This window comes from Gobio gobio, assembly GCF_949357685.1.
Source record: "Gobio gobio genome assembly, chromosome: 5".
NCBI classification, from domain to species: Eukaryota; Metazoa; Chordata; class Actinopteri; order Cypriniformes; family Gobionidae; genus Gobio; species Gobio gobio.
This window is the reverse complement of record NC_137101.1, coordinates 38,997,619-39,011,125: the sequence shown is the minus strand read 5'-3', so window position 1 is coordinate 39,011,125 and position 13,507 is coordinate 38,997,619.

Here is a 13,507-nt window from a genome sequence, read left to right as displayed (position 1 = left end):
AGCTACAGTATTGACGTTTTGCAGGTCTGATTGAAAATAAAGACTAAACTTACCACTCAGAAGCGTCCATTTCCAATCTCAAAACAATTGGTTGTTCCTAAAAAAAAAAGCATCTTCGTCAGAAACAGGATCAAACATATAAGGTTGGATGCATAATCTCTCCATTTTCATGATGGACAGTGTAGATCTGTTTGTTGTCACTGAAGCTACTGAAATCAACTGCAGTGAAACAGCCAATCAAAGCAGAACTCCACATTAATATTCATGACCCTTCCAAATAAGGCAAAAACAGACCATTTCATTCTAGAGACTATTTCTGGGGTTGTAAATGGACCTGTAAAACCGTATCTGGACTTTTTACCCTTAAATAACTCACATACGCTCTATGTAGATATCATAGAACAATTTAAAATATTGTTTCAACTCATTCTAGGGCACCTTTAAAGTTATTAAAATGATGTATTGCAACATTAATTTTTGTTCATACTTTTTTGTATACAATGTATTTGTAGACTACAATTAGGACTGTATTTTAGTCTTACCTCTACATTTTCTGCTCCCTGTTCTTGTTTTTTGTCAGTAGGCACATTTGTCTGATTCTGGGAAAAAAATTACTAGTTCAATTTGCAAACATAAGCAATATATTAGGATCTGTCCATCATTGAAGGCTGAACAATAGTTACAGCACTTTTAGGCAACAGGCCAGTTCTATGTTATGACTGGGATTTTCAAATGATATATTACAAAATTATACATATCTTTAGTCCATAGTCCTTTCATTCAATTTTGTATTAAATCACAGCGCTCCAATGGCCCCCAAAAACATGATTAGCAACAGTATGCCTATATTCACGCAAGTTAAATATAATATGTTTTTGTGTTAAGCAAAGTAACTTACTGTGTGTGGCTGCTTCACTAAAAAGCTTCTTATATCACTTCCACACTCTCTTGGTCATTTTTTTTAGGTTTTAACTAGGGCTGTCAAATGATTCAAATTTTTAATCAAATTAATCTGAATTTTCAGTGGATTAATCAGGATTAATCACTATTTGCAATTACACCTGAATCCTAACCATTTTTTTTTTCTGAAATGCATACCAAAAGATAAATAACAGGACACAGATACATAATTTTCATATTATGTCTGTTTATTAACACAACCAAATAATGGTGGTTTAAATCAAGCTGAAACATACTACACACCATAATATTTGTCTTTGTAATGTCCCATCGCTTCCTCTTTGGCATTCCTCTTAACCAGGATGTACAATTTACAGTAATCAATTGAACAGAAAGCAATAAATGTAGTCAAATCATAACAGTGGCCTACCACATTTTTGCACAATTTGAGTCATCTGTTGCGTTTTTATGCGAGAAAACACAATTTTCAATAAAACTTTTAAATCAAACCAAACAACAATCTTTTACCTTTTCCTCCATTCTTTAATCCAGTTGCTCAAAAATCCAGTTGCTAACTACTATAACATGTTGCACTGAAACTGGTCTTTTTGTTTGAACATCACTTTTCAAATCTACTGAGCTTCACCATCTTTCAGCCAGTTTTTTGAGGCAAACTAACTTGTTCACATTTTCTGAAAGTAAAGCTGACCTTTTCTTGTTCACAATGTGACCTGCAACTGAGAAAAGTCGTTCACATGGAACAGTTGTTGCAGGAGTGGCTAGATATTTGTGAGCTAGTGGGCTCGTGAATGAGATGCCCACCATCTCAAGGGGCAGTCCTCCAATTTAATGGTGGGCTCTGCTCTGTACCTCTGTATGGCAGGATGGACCTCTTCATCTTCTGATTCTGAGCCCATTTGCAGAAGGCTGATTTTCTTCCTGGGTGGCCCATCATCATGTGTCTGTGAAGACCTTCTGGGTGATTCTTGTTGCAGCATCCCTTCAAGTGTGGTCCACACCACTTCCCTGTCTGTCTTGGGCAGGCATTTTAAGTCTTTGAAAAATGGATCCAAAACTGTAGCAATCTGGAGCCATGCATTATTGAGCTGTTCTTGACGGGATGCTAGGTCCTCCTTGAACTTGGTCTTGAATCTCACCACATATGCAGGGTCCTCATCACAGGCTTCCATCTTGAGACGCAAGTGGCAGACAGAAGGTAGTACCACAGAACAGGAGACATAGGCCTCTCCACCCAGGAGCTTAGTTACATACCTACGCACACAAACACACATGCACACAGAGACAGTGTATTATTAGAACAGTGGTTATCAACATGATAATAATGATGATAATAATAATAATAATAATAATATTATTTTTTACATACATACATGTTATTGATATTTGACTTGGTTTAATTAATTCCAGAAAATAATCAAAGCAATGTTATGCATGTTATGCACCATGTAAGCGACACAGTTCATGTGTTCATAGCGTGTAAGTCGAATTGCGGCAACCATGTTACGTGCACTGTCAGTCCCAATGGTTATCGTCTTGCCCTCGATGTCCCACTTACGTGCAACAGACAGGAACTGTTCTTTACAAGCCTCCGAAAAATGACGCTCCTCAGTTTTTAATATAGTCTGCGCAAAAGACTTCAGTTCCCACGTGTCACTGATGAAATGTGCAGTTACTCCGAGGTAATTGTTGGTACTCACTGATGTCCAATGGTCTCCTGTCAGGGCGATATGATTTAGATTAGATTAGATTAGATTCAACTTTATTGTCATTACACAAGTACAAGTACAAGGCAACGAAATGCAGTTTAGGTCTAACCAGAAGTGCAATAGCAGCAAGTGCAGGATATACAACGTTTGCATAAGTGCAGGACATGGATATGTACTGAGTATATATAAATATATCTATAAATAGAGAGATGGTTATTACTATAAACAGAATTTACAGGTGAATATGTACAGTGAATAATATACGGATGGTTATTACTATAAACAGAATTTACAGGTGGATATGTACAGTGAATAATATACAGATGGCTATTACTATAAACAGAATTTTACAGAGAGAGGTATACAATGATATGTTAGGCTAAAATGAGGAATATGGCAGTGGATTAAGGTAGTGCAATAAATTATGGACAGAAGCTATCCGAAAAAAAGTGTAAAAGTGCAGTGGAAAGTGATTGCATATTACGGTTAGAAGTACGGTGCAAAATGCAAATGTAAACAGTAGGTACTGTAAATAACAGTCGGCAGTGCAAATGAGCATAATACAGTTAAGGTATGGTAGTGCAAAATGAATAAGTAAACAGTTGTGACTGTAATAAACAGTCGGTAGTGCAAATAACAAAGTGAAGGCGGATGTGAGGTAGGAGAGTTATCAGTATATGAGGGGAGTGGATCAACGGGGGTTTGAGTTCAGTAAAGAGACAGCTCTGGGGAAAAAACTGTTCTTTAGTCTGCTGGTCCTGGATCCTGAAACGCCTGCCGGAGGGCAGGAGAGAAAACAGTCTGTGGGCTGGGTGAGAGGAGTCCTTGAGGATGCTGCAAACTCGATGCAGGCAGCGTTTCCTCTGGATGTGCTCGATGGCAGGTAGTGGAGTCCCTGTGATGCGCTGGGCAGTTTTCACCACCCGCTGCAGTGCCTTGCGCTCTGCAACAGAGCAGCTCCCATACCACACTGCGACACAGTTGGTCAGGATGCTTTCTATTGCACAGCGATAGAAGTTCACCAGGATAGCCGAGGAGAGCTGATTCTTCCTCAGTGTCCTCAGGAAGAAGAGGCGCTGGTGAGCCTTCTTGACCAGGCTGGAGGTGTTGGTCGTCCACGACATGTCCGCCGAGATGTGGATCCCCAGGAACTTGAAACTGGAGACACGTTCAACAGCCATTCCATTGATGTGGATGGTGTCGTGTGTGCCTCTTGACTCCTTCCTGAAGTCCACGATGAGCTCCTTCGTTTTGGTGGTGTTGAGGAGCAGGTTATTTTCGGTGCACCATGTGGCCAGGGGCTGGATCTCCTCCCTATAGGCAGTCTCATCGTTGTTGCTGATGAGTCCAATCACCGTTGTGTCGTCCGCAAACTTGACGATAGAATTAGATCCATACACAGGCTTGCAGTCGGCGGTGAAGAGGGAGTAGAGAAACGGGCTTAGCACACAGCCCTGTGGTACACCAGTGTTAAGAGTGATGGATGTGGAGCAGGTGAATCCTGAACGAACATTCTGGGGTCTGTCAGTTAGGAAGTCCAAAATCCAGTTACACATTGAAGTGTTGATGCCCAGGTCTCCAAGTTTGGCTATTAACTTGGTTGGGATGACAGTGTTGAATGCTGAGCTGAAGTCAACAAACAGCATGCGTGCGTAAGTGTTCTTATTGTCCAGGTGAGTGAGCACAGAGTGCAGTGCCATGGAAACTGCATCCTCTGTGCTCCTATTGCTGCGGTAGGCAAACTGGTGTGAGTCCAATGTGGATGGTAGAGTCTTTTAGGTGTTCCAGGACCAGCCGCTCAAAGCACTTCATGACGATGGGTGTGAGTGCTACAGGGCGGTAGTCATTAGGGCACCTCGGGTTAGAGTGTTTTGGCACTGGCACAATGGAAGTGCGTTTAAAGCATGTCGGTACAGCTGCTTGGGCAAGAGACAGGTTGAAAATGTCTGTAAAAACCCCAGCGAGCTGCTCCGCACATGCCCTGAGAACACGACCAGGGATGTTGTCTGGTCCAGCAGCCTTGTGCGCGCTGATCCGGCTCAGTGCCTTGCAGACATCTGTGGAGGAGAGTGTGATTGGTGGGTCAGCTGAGGGTTTGAGCTTGGTGGCAGTTTCTCTGTTGTCTCTTTCAAAGCGAGCATAAAAGTAATTTAGCTCATTCAGGAAGTTGACATCAGTGGCTGCGGGGGTGGAGTGGGTAGGTTTGTAGTCACTGATGGCCTGAATGCCCTGCCACATGCGTCGAGGGTCAGAGTTGGAAAAGTGACCCTCTATCTTTAGCTTGTAGCAGTGCTTGGCCTTTTTGATGCCCCTCTTCAGGTTTGCCCTGGACGTACTGTAGGCTTGTGCATCTCCTGATCTGAAGGCAGTATTGCGTGACTTCAGCAGGAGTCGCACTTCCCTGTTCATCCATGGCTTCTGATTTGGGTATGTGGTGATCTGTTTCTGGGTTGTAACACTGTCAATGGTGGTATTGATATGATCCAATACAGAGGAGGTGTAGAAGTCAATGTCTGTGTGAGCACCACTGGTGGCTTGAGAAGCAAACACACTCCAGTCTGTGTGTAGAAACCTTTCCTGGAGTGTGGAATCAACCCCCGCAGGCCACACCTTGATGGTCTTCACTGATGGCTTCACACGGTTGATGAGGGGTGCATATTTGGGGATGAGGAACAAAGAAAGGTGATCTGACTGTCCCAAGTGGGGGAGGGGTGTCGCAACGTAAGCACCAGCCATGTTTGTGTAAACATGGTCTAAGGTTTTGTTTCCTCTGGTGTGGCAGGAAACATGCTGGTGAAACTTGGGTAGCACTGACTTTAAGTTTGAATGATTAAAGTCACCTGCAACAATAAAAGCAGCTTCCGGGTGATCAGTCTGTTGTTTACTGATGGCTGCATGAAGTTCTTTCATAGCAAGCTTGGCATCAGCATCCGGGGGAATATAGGCTGCAGTTATAATAGTGGAAGTGAACTCCCGCGGTAGATAAAACGGTCTACATTTAACCATGAGAAACTTGAGGTTAGCTGAACAATGACTCCCAACAATAGCAGAGTTTGTGCACCAGGCTTTGTTAATGTAAATGCACAATCCACCACCTCTGGTCTTACCGGAGCCATCTAATGTTCTATCCGCCCGGAGCGTGTGGCATCCCGCTAGCTCAATAGCGGTGTCCGGTATTCCGCCGTTTAGCCAGGTTTCCGTGAAGATTAGGACGTTACAGTTCAAAAGTTTCTTGCTGTGTGTGATGCTGAGTCGAATCTCCTCCATTTTGTTCACTAGCGACCGTACATTGGCAAGGAAAATACTGGGTAAAGAGAGCCGATGTGGGGTTAGCCTTAGCTTTAGCCTTAGCTTAGCTCTCAGTCCTCCGCGTATACCCCGTCTTTGTTTACGATCTCGGCGCCGCCTGCGAGCACTTCCGCCCGGCCGGGTAGAGTGCATAGCCTCGGGTGTCCTAGCGATCTCAGGAAGGAGTCGAAGATTGTCCATAAAACTGTCGGAAATTCGCAAACCAATATCCAAAATATCACCACGGGTGTACGATGTTAAGGCACAACTATTCTGAACGAACAGACCCGAGATGAGCAAGAAAAATACCGCAAAATTGCAGAATCTGGAGAGACCCAGAGCCTCGCGAACTACTCGCGCCGCCATCTTGGGTTAAAATGCAAGATGGCGTTACACATCTTGGATGGCGTTTAACATCTTGGGTTAAAATTACTTGAGCCAAGACCGCTTTCCTTTTTCCGTTTTCATAGAGCTTGTGGATTTTCGTCATAACTGTGGCTCTTGACGGTGGCTTATAGGATGAGTCTTGAGATGCCACTTGCAAAACATCAAGGAAACCTGAGTCTTCTACAATGCTAATGGGTCTACAATCCTTTGCAATCCATTTTGCTATTGTGTTAGTTAAATTATCTGAGGTTGATTTTGTTAATGGCTTGCGAACATTCAGCGTGGTCTGGTGCAAACCACTTGCTGAACCTGACGGCCCAGCAAACGCATGTTTGGCGTTGACATGGTACCTCAAGCTTGAACAGCTCCGGTGAAATTGAAACTCCTTGTTACAAATCTTGCAAATAACCTTGTACTTGTTAACTGTACCATCATCATTCTTTTTATATTTGAATCCGTCAATAGGCCCACTTTGCTCACCTTGCTCCATCTCGCCTCTAGCTCCCAACCACTTTCCTGACTTTCCGAGATAGTCCTCACTGCAGAACACAAAATCCAGTGGGAGGAGTTGGATCTGGATCTCCCACCTTACATGGATCTCCCACCTTACATACCTAAACCTACCAATTTCCACCCCCTGATCCCTAAACCCACCCCTAAACCTACCAATCCAACTCCGCCCCCTGGATCTCCTGTACTGCAGTGAGGTGCTACTGGACTTTCCTGACCTGAATAATTTGTCACACTGCGCATGCGTGAAATGTGTTAAAATTGTTTTGACGTAATTAACAACAAACAACTAATTAACGTCGTTAACGAGCTATTTTTGACAGCCCTAGTTTTAACATTTACGCTATAGGTAGCAACATTTAACGTTAACTAGCCTTTACATATGTGGGGTGGGTGGGGGAGGAACATTTTTATTAAGTTAAATTATTTAAGCTTTTATAAAAACAATAAAAAAAAAGATTTGTCAAAGTATCTTATTTCATTAATAAAGATAGTTTAACCATTTTAAATACAAATTAACTTTCATGTTTTACACAACGTTTTGCGTAGTTCAGGATTGGTTAAATTATTTGATTGGATGAGAAACATTTTGTGGGCGTCTTGACTCTTGACCTAATGTTGATTCTTCCATGTTCAACTGCTTTTAGCAAGTTATCCTGCTGGTATTAAGAGAAAATGAAGAGAAATGCAAGTAATTCGAAGAATGAATCGTAATACACTCACACACAAGAATTGTGCAATTAATGAATACACTGCAGCTGAGCTGACTATATGGTAAGTTTGCCATATTTATCTTGCGTATTTTGATTGATATTAGGCTAACGTTACCCTAGATGTGTTGTGAATGTTACGTTTTGCTTATTGGATGTTTATAGAATAATTTGTGAATGTGATGCATGTGTATGTGGCAGAGCGAGGGGGGAAGAAAATAAGAATGTAAGGATTTCAGCCAGCAACTATGCCACCCTGGAAGTTCGCCAGGGACGATGCTGAATAAATGTTGTTAAGGCACCACAGGTTCGTTCACAAAGTCGCTGGAGACGTGGATATAACAATATTTTATTTAAAGAAAACGTTTTTGGAAAAGCACAGAATAAGAATATAAAAATTGCACTTATCAAAAGGGAGCAATTCAATCACACACACACACACACGACCCTCTGGCTACAAACAAACAAAGATGCTGCTACAATACAAACACAGACAAAACCTGCACATACCAACATGTGAAACAACTTTCACATACCTGTAGTAGAGGAGCAGCCCAACCAATACCAGCCAACGGCTGTGCTACTCTAAGGCTCTAGAAGAATAAACTAACATTAGCTCTAGTGTGTCACCAAAAACCCACACAACAGTAACCAAACATACATGCACGGCGACTAGGTGGGACACAAGAAGAAGGAGGGCGGCGGCTTGTGACGGCATTGCATCCTGCTAGCCATTTATGTACACTACCCTTGCCCACCGATAAGGTAATCACGGAGCGGAATAACTAATTACATGCAGCTGGAAAGGAGGTGGCTAGACCTGCCACATGTACAGCAAAGTGAAAATTAAGTGCATTTCCAACTCTGAACTCAGTCCCCAAGTAAATTCGGTTATTAAATTAACACATAGCAAAACGAGTTGTGCGGTGTCCCCACCACTTTTCAAAGCAAAGTTACGCCACTAGATGCAGGTAATGGAATGTTTATTTGAACAAGCAGATTGGAGTGATTGGCAGTGCAGGTGAGAGAGTGTGGTAAATCCAGGATACTGAAGATGATGACTGAATGATAATGTCCTTATACTTGCAGACGGAGACAGGCTGGAGACTCAGGAGGATTCACAGGAGACGAGGAAAAACGAGAGAGACTTGGAGATACACAGGAAACAAGTAAGTAGCTTTGGAAGTCCTAGAGGTAAGCATAGAGGTGAGTCTAGATGCAAACGAGTCCGGACAAAGACTGGGTGTGAGAGTGTCTTTTGTGCAGTTGTAGTGTTGATTGTAGTGCTGATGGGGTGCAGGGGTGCGTGATTAAAACTCAGGAGAGGGAATGTGCTGTGATTGGGTGAAGGTTGAACATGGAGGGATGTCCACTGAACGATTCTCAACAGGGCTTTCGATGGAGGTAGCACAGAGTGGTAGCTCTTCGGATCAAGGAATAGCAGGAGCTGGGAGAGCAGAGAAACAGTTCGGGAAGCAGATGTCACCCCACTTCAGGATCTTGCCGGTCCTCCAGGAGATGACAGGGTTGTGCTGTGGCAACCATGGGCGCCCTAGGATCACATTAGCAGTGGATTCCTCCAGAACCAGCAAATATTGTTGTTCCACATGTAGGACTCCCACATGAAGCTGTATAGGACCGGCACAGAAACGCACTTGTCTCCGACTGAGGGGTCTGCCCGTTAAGGCTGGGCAATTTTATCGATTCTGCGATATAAATAGATATTTTTTCTCCCAAGAAAGTATTGATTTTTAAGCCGCAAGTATCGATACATAAATCCCATTCAAATCCCCGTGTTTACCCCCATTTGCGTTGCAGGAAGAGCGATTTGGTCAGCCAGCCGCTAGTATCGCTGTAGAGCAAATTACCCGTAATACTAACTTTACACAGATGCCGACGTCTACCTCTTCTTGTTTACGGAGTCAGAGCGAGGAGATTCAAAAAAATGGCGAATATAAATATAAAGCAGATGTGTGGGAGCACTTTGGGTTTAACTTCTTAACCCGCATCGGATCGTGGGCGGGGGGGTTGACGGAAGTGGGGGGGTGTGTACTTTTATTTACTTTTGTTTTATACAAAATATTGAATCAACTATCACAAACTATGCATCATTTGAAAGCTAAAACACTCAAGATTCATGTTCTGAACTTGTTTTTGCAATAAATACACCAGAGAGGAAAGGGTTAAATGAAACGCTAAAGGACCGTCCATGTAAACATTAGCAAAATATTAGCGATACTCATCTTTCATCTCCTGTCGTTCAGATCAGATCGGACGAATCCAATAAACACCCGCATACATCTCTGTGTAAGAGTCCACTCTTCAAAATGCATCCCACTTTTTAATCCAAAACAACGAAAAAATAGGGAAAAAACTAAAAATCCTCCGTTGTTTGCAAGAGAGTTTTGAGTTAGCGTAATCAATCATGTCCATTTTCAATGAAATATCGATTCTAATCCGTGTCTGGCAAACTCCCCCTGCTAGAATAGTTTCTCCCACGTGCAACGGATCAACCCTCGTCTCTCTCCTTCAATCAGTCTCTTCTGGGATGCATCATATAGAGGAAGTGCCTTACAGGCTTGGTGAGCTGTCAATCATTGCGCCAATGGTTTTCGTTGGATAAAGGCACTCGGTGCCCAGCCAATGCCTTTCCAACAAAGGTTTGATTGATGGACTTAGTAACCAATCAAAAGGCATTATCTTGCGCAGTTTACGTAAGTAGGCTTTGGTGAATACTGTTTGTGCGCTGGCTGCGCGTTCTCCATGGCGCAACTGCAGTGGAGCGCGCAGACTCTTACTGACACTTATTATCAGCTAAATTAGCTTTTTACACTTTGTAATCTCTGTAAATAGTTGCTTTAGTTTTTCAGTAACTGTTTATCCATTATAATTAGTAGTTTATTGCAGTTTATTGCAGATTTATTTGAATGAAAAACTACTCTTTACAATAGCAAATGTTCTGAAATAAATGGCCTTTTTGAAATGACGCCTAGACTTTTCTTGACATAAAAGCTCACAGAAGCCACATTACTGAGAGAATCATCCTCATATTTGAATATTGACATGATTAGACATTCAGTTTTATATTTAAGTTATTTTCAGGCTCTTAACATTAAATTATAATATTTTTTTCCCTAAGTGAAATAAAAAAAAAAAAAAAACGTGAGTCACTTACATGTATATTTACATGTATATTACTCTGTTCCCATATTACTTTGAGTTATTATGACTCTTGGGTAGCAATATTTCAAGTGTCTAGTTTAAAATAAGACCAGGTTTATGAATATAGACCATAGGGTTTAAGAGCTGCAGACATTTTCATTTGGGTATATCGTTTTCAAAGAATTCTCAAAAATGGGGCGCTTGTTAACAGGTTAAAAAGAAGAAGGAAAGCGACGACTTAGACTCAGGGGTCAACAACATGAGTCGCCCGCAAGGACCACACGAGTTGCCCGCGGGTCTGTTCTAAAAATAGCTCACCATAGCAGCTGCGTTCAGTCGCTTCAGTGTTAATTTAAGCGCAGGGCTCCAGACTGAAGCCAAATATATACTAGTGTCTGTAAATAATAAACTGCAAAATTACTCCTGCATGTTATGCGTCTGTGTGGATGACGGGCGCAGCGCAGCGCGCAATCGCTCTTGTAGTCTCTGCCGACACGAACGCATAAACCGTCACTTCATGAGCCGTTCATACCGTTTCATTTGAGAAAACTGTGTGCGTCTCATTCAGCTCCTGGTTCAGTAGTCAGGGCACTGATCAGGACATAAGTCAATGGGCTGATCCCTGATCTGAGCCCTGACTGAACTAGGGAGCTGAATGAGACACTGTCATATCATCATGAACACAGACACTGGTAATCACGGCAACCCGTGAAAATAAAAGTTCGGTTTAACGTGAAGAGATTGACTACAGATTGTAGCCTACAGTAAATTTATCTACGTCTCTATGTAATAATAATACGTATCTACTACTAATAATAATTATGAAATAAATAATACTAATTATATAATTATTAATGGTTGCTTATTTTTCGATCTTTCATTTATAAACAATGTTTACTTTTAAACAGCATACAGCCTTTACATGTTTATGTATTATTTACTTATGATTATAATCATATATAATAAAACATTTATTTAAAAAAAAAAAAAGTGGTATTGTACTGACTACTGGAACTACTACTATACTCTTTCAGGTGTAAAACAGTTTGGATAGTTGTTAATATGAGAATTATGATGCATTATTTAAGAGTTTTAAGTATTATATAACATGAGTAGCTCTCTGCGACTTTCTTTTTTAAAAATTAGCTCTCAAATGAAAAAAGGTTGGAGACCCTTGACTTAGACAAAGCATCGCGGTTGGTTTGCAAGCTGTGTGACACAAACGTGAAATACTCTGGAAATACTACCAAATGTCAGTGTCAAGCTAAAAAAAGCTGTCAAAGAAACTGTTCAGAACAGGCCACTTGCTGCAATTTTTAAAACTCCATTGTTGTCCATATTGCAGTACTGCACTTTGTTTACTTTTCAAAGGCTTGTAAGCTACAGTTTGCACTGTTTCAATAAATGGAACTAATTTTCTCAACACATCTTTGATTCATTTTTTCCAGCATTTGGAAGCTGTAGACTCTCTGTCCAGTCAGAGACATATATTGAGTAATTGATGATTTTAGTTTTCAGTTCAGTTAATTCAATCCAAGTAAATGAAACACTCACAAGATGTCACCAAAATCACTCTGTCCCCTTTAAATCTTTCAGAAAATGATGTAAGCGTATCGAATGGTATCGTTGGCTGAATATCGTGATATATATTGTATCGTGAGCCGAATATCGTGTATCGTATCGTATCGTGAGATTAGTGTATCGCTACAGCTTTACTGCCCGTTATGATTGGATCTGGTAGATGGATTGGATCTGGTAGGAGGATGAAGTTGCCGACTGACCCAGAGTCGAGAAGGGCACAAACTGGAAGGGTGACACCAGCAGCAGTTAGGTTCACAATAGTAGTGAGTGGCTTCATTTTATTTAACGAAGGAAGTATTGCACTCACCATGGGACGAGGAGGACGAATTGGGCACTTGGAGATGAAGTGCTCGGAGAATCCACAATACAAACATACACTCTGGGCCAGCCGTCTCTGCCGTTCAGCATGGGTCAAACGCAAGCTTTCTAGCTGCATGGGTTCCTGGGCTAGTTCTGGAAGGCTGATGGACTCTGGTAGGCGGAGAGATGAAGGAAATAGTGGCTGGCCCTGGTGTTCTTCAAGGCACGACTGCATACGAGTGGCGAAGCGGATAGAGAGTTGGATGAAGCGTTCAAGCCCGATGGAATCCTCGAACGCAACGAGATGCAACCGCATGTGTGGATTCAGACCCTGTCGATACGTGGTTAACCAGGCCTGTTCGTTGCATCCGCTAGCAGCGGCGAGGGTGCAGAATTGCAGAGCATATTCACTCACAGTCATGGTATTTTGCTTTAATTGGTACAGTTGCTCACCAATCGATGCATCCCAGGCTGGCTCTTTGAAGTGAGAGATGAAACTGGAGAGAGCCTGGGTTATGAGACTGTTCTGGGATGTTTCGGCTCAACGAAGTGCTTTACCGTTTAACTGTGAGATGATGAACGCTACCTTAGCATGGTCATTCTGATACAGGTGCTGTTGCATCTCCAGGACCAGCGAACATTGCAGGATGAATCCGTTGCAATCCTCCGTCGATCCAGAGAAGGGCGTACACAGGTGGTTTAGGAGACGGCGGTGTGTGCGGAAGCGTCCACGAGCTCTTGGAAGGGTGCTCATACCGGTGCTCAGCGGTTGTGGTCCAGTCTTCTGTTACAACACAGAAGGGACAGAGACAAGGATGCAGGTAATGGAATGTTTAGTTGAACAACCAGATGAGTGATCAGCAGTGCAGATGAGAGAGTGTAGTAAATCCTGGACACTGAAGATGATGACTGAATGATAATGTCCTTATACTTGCAGACGGA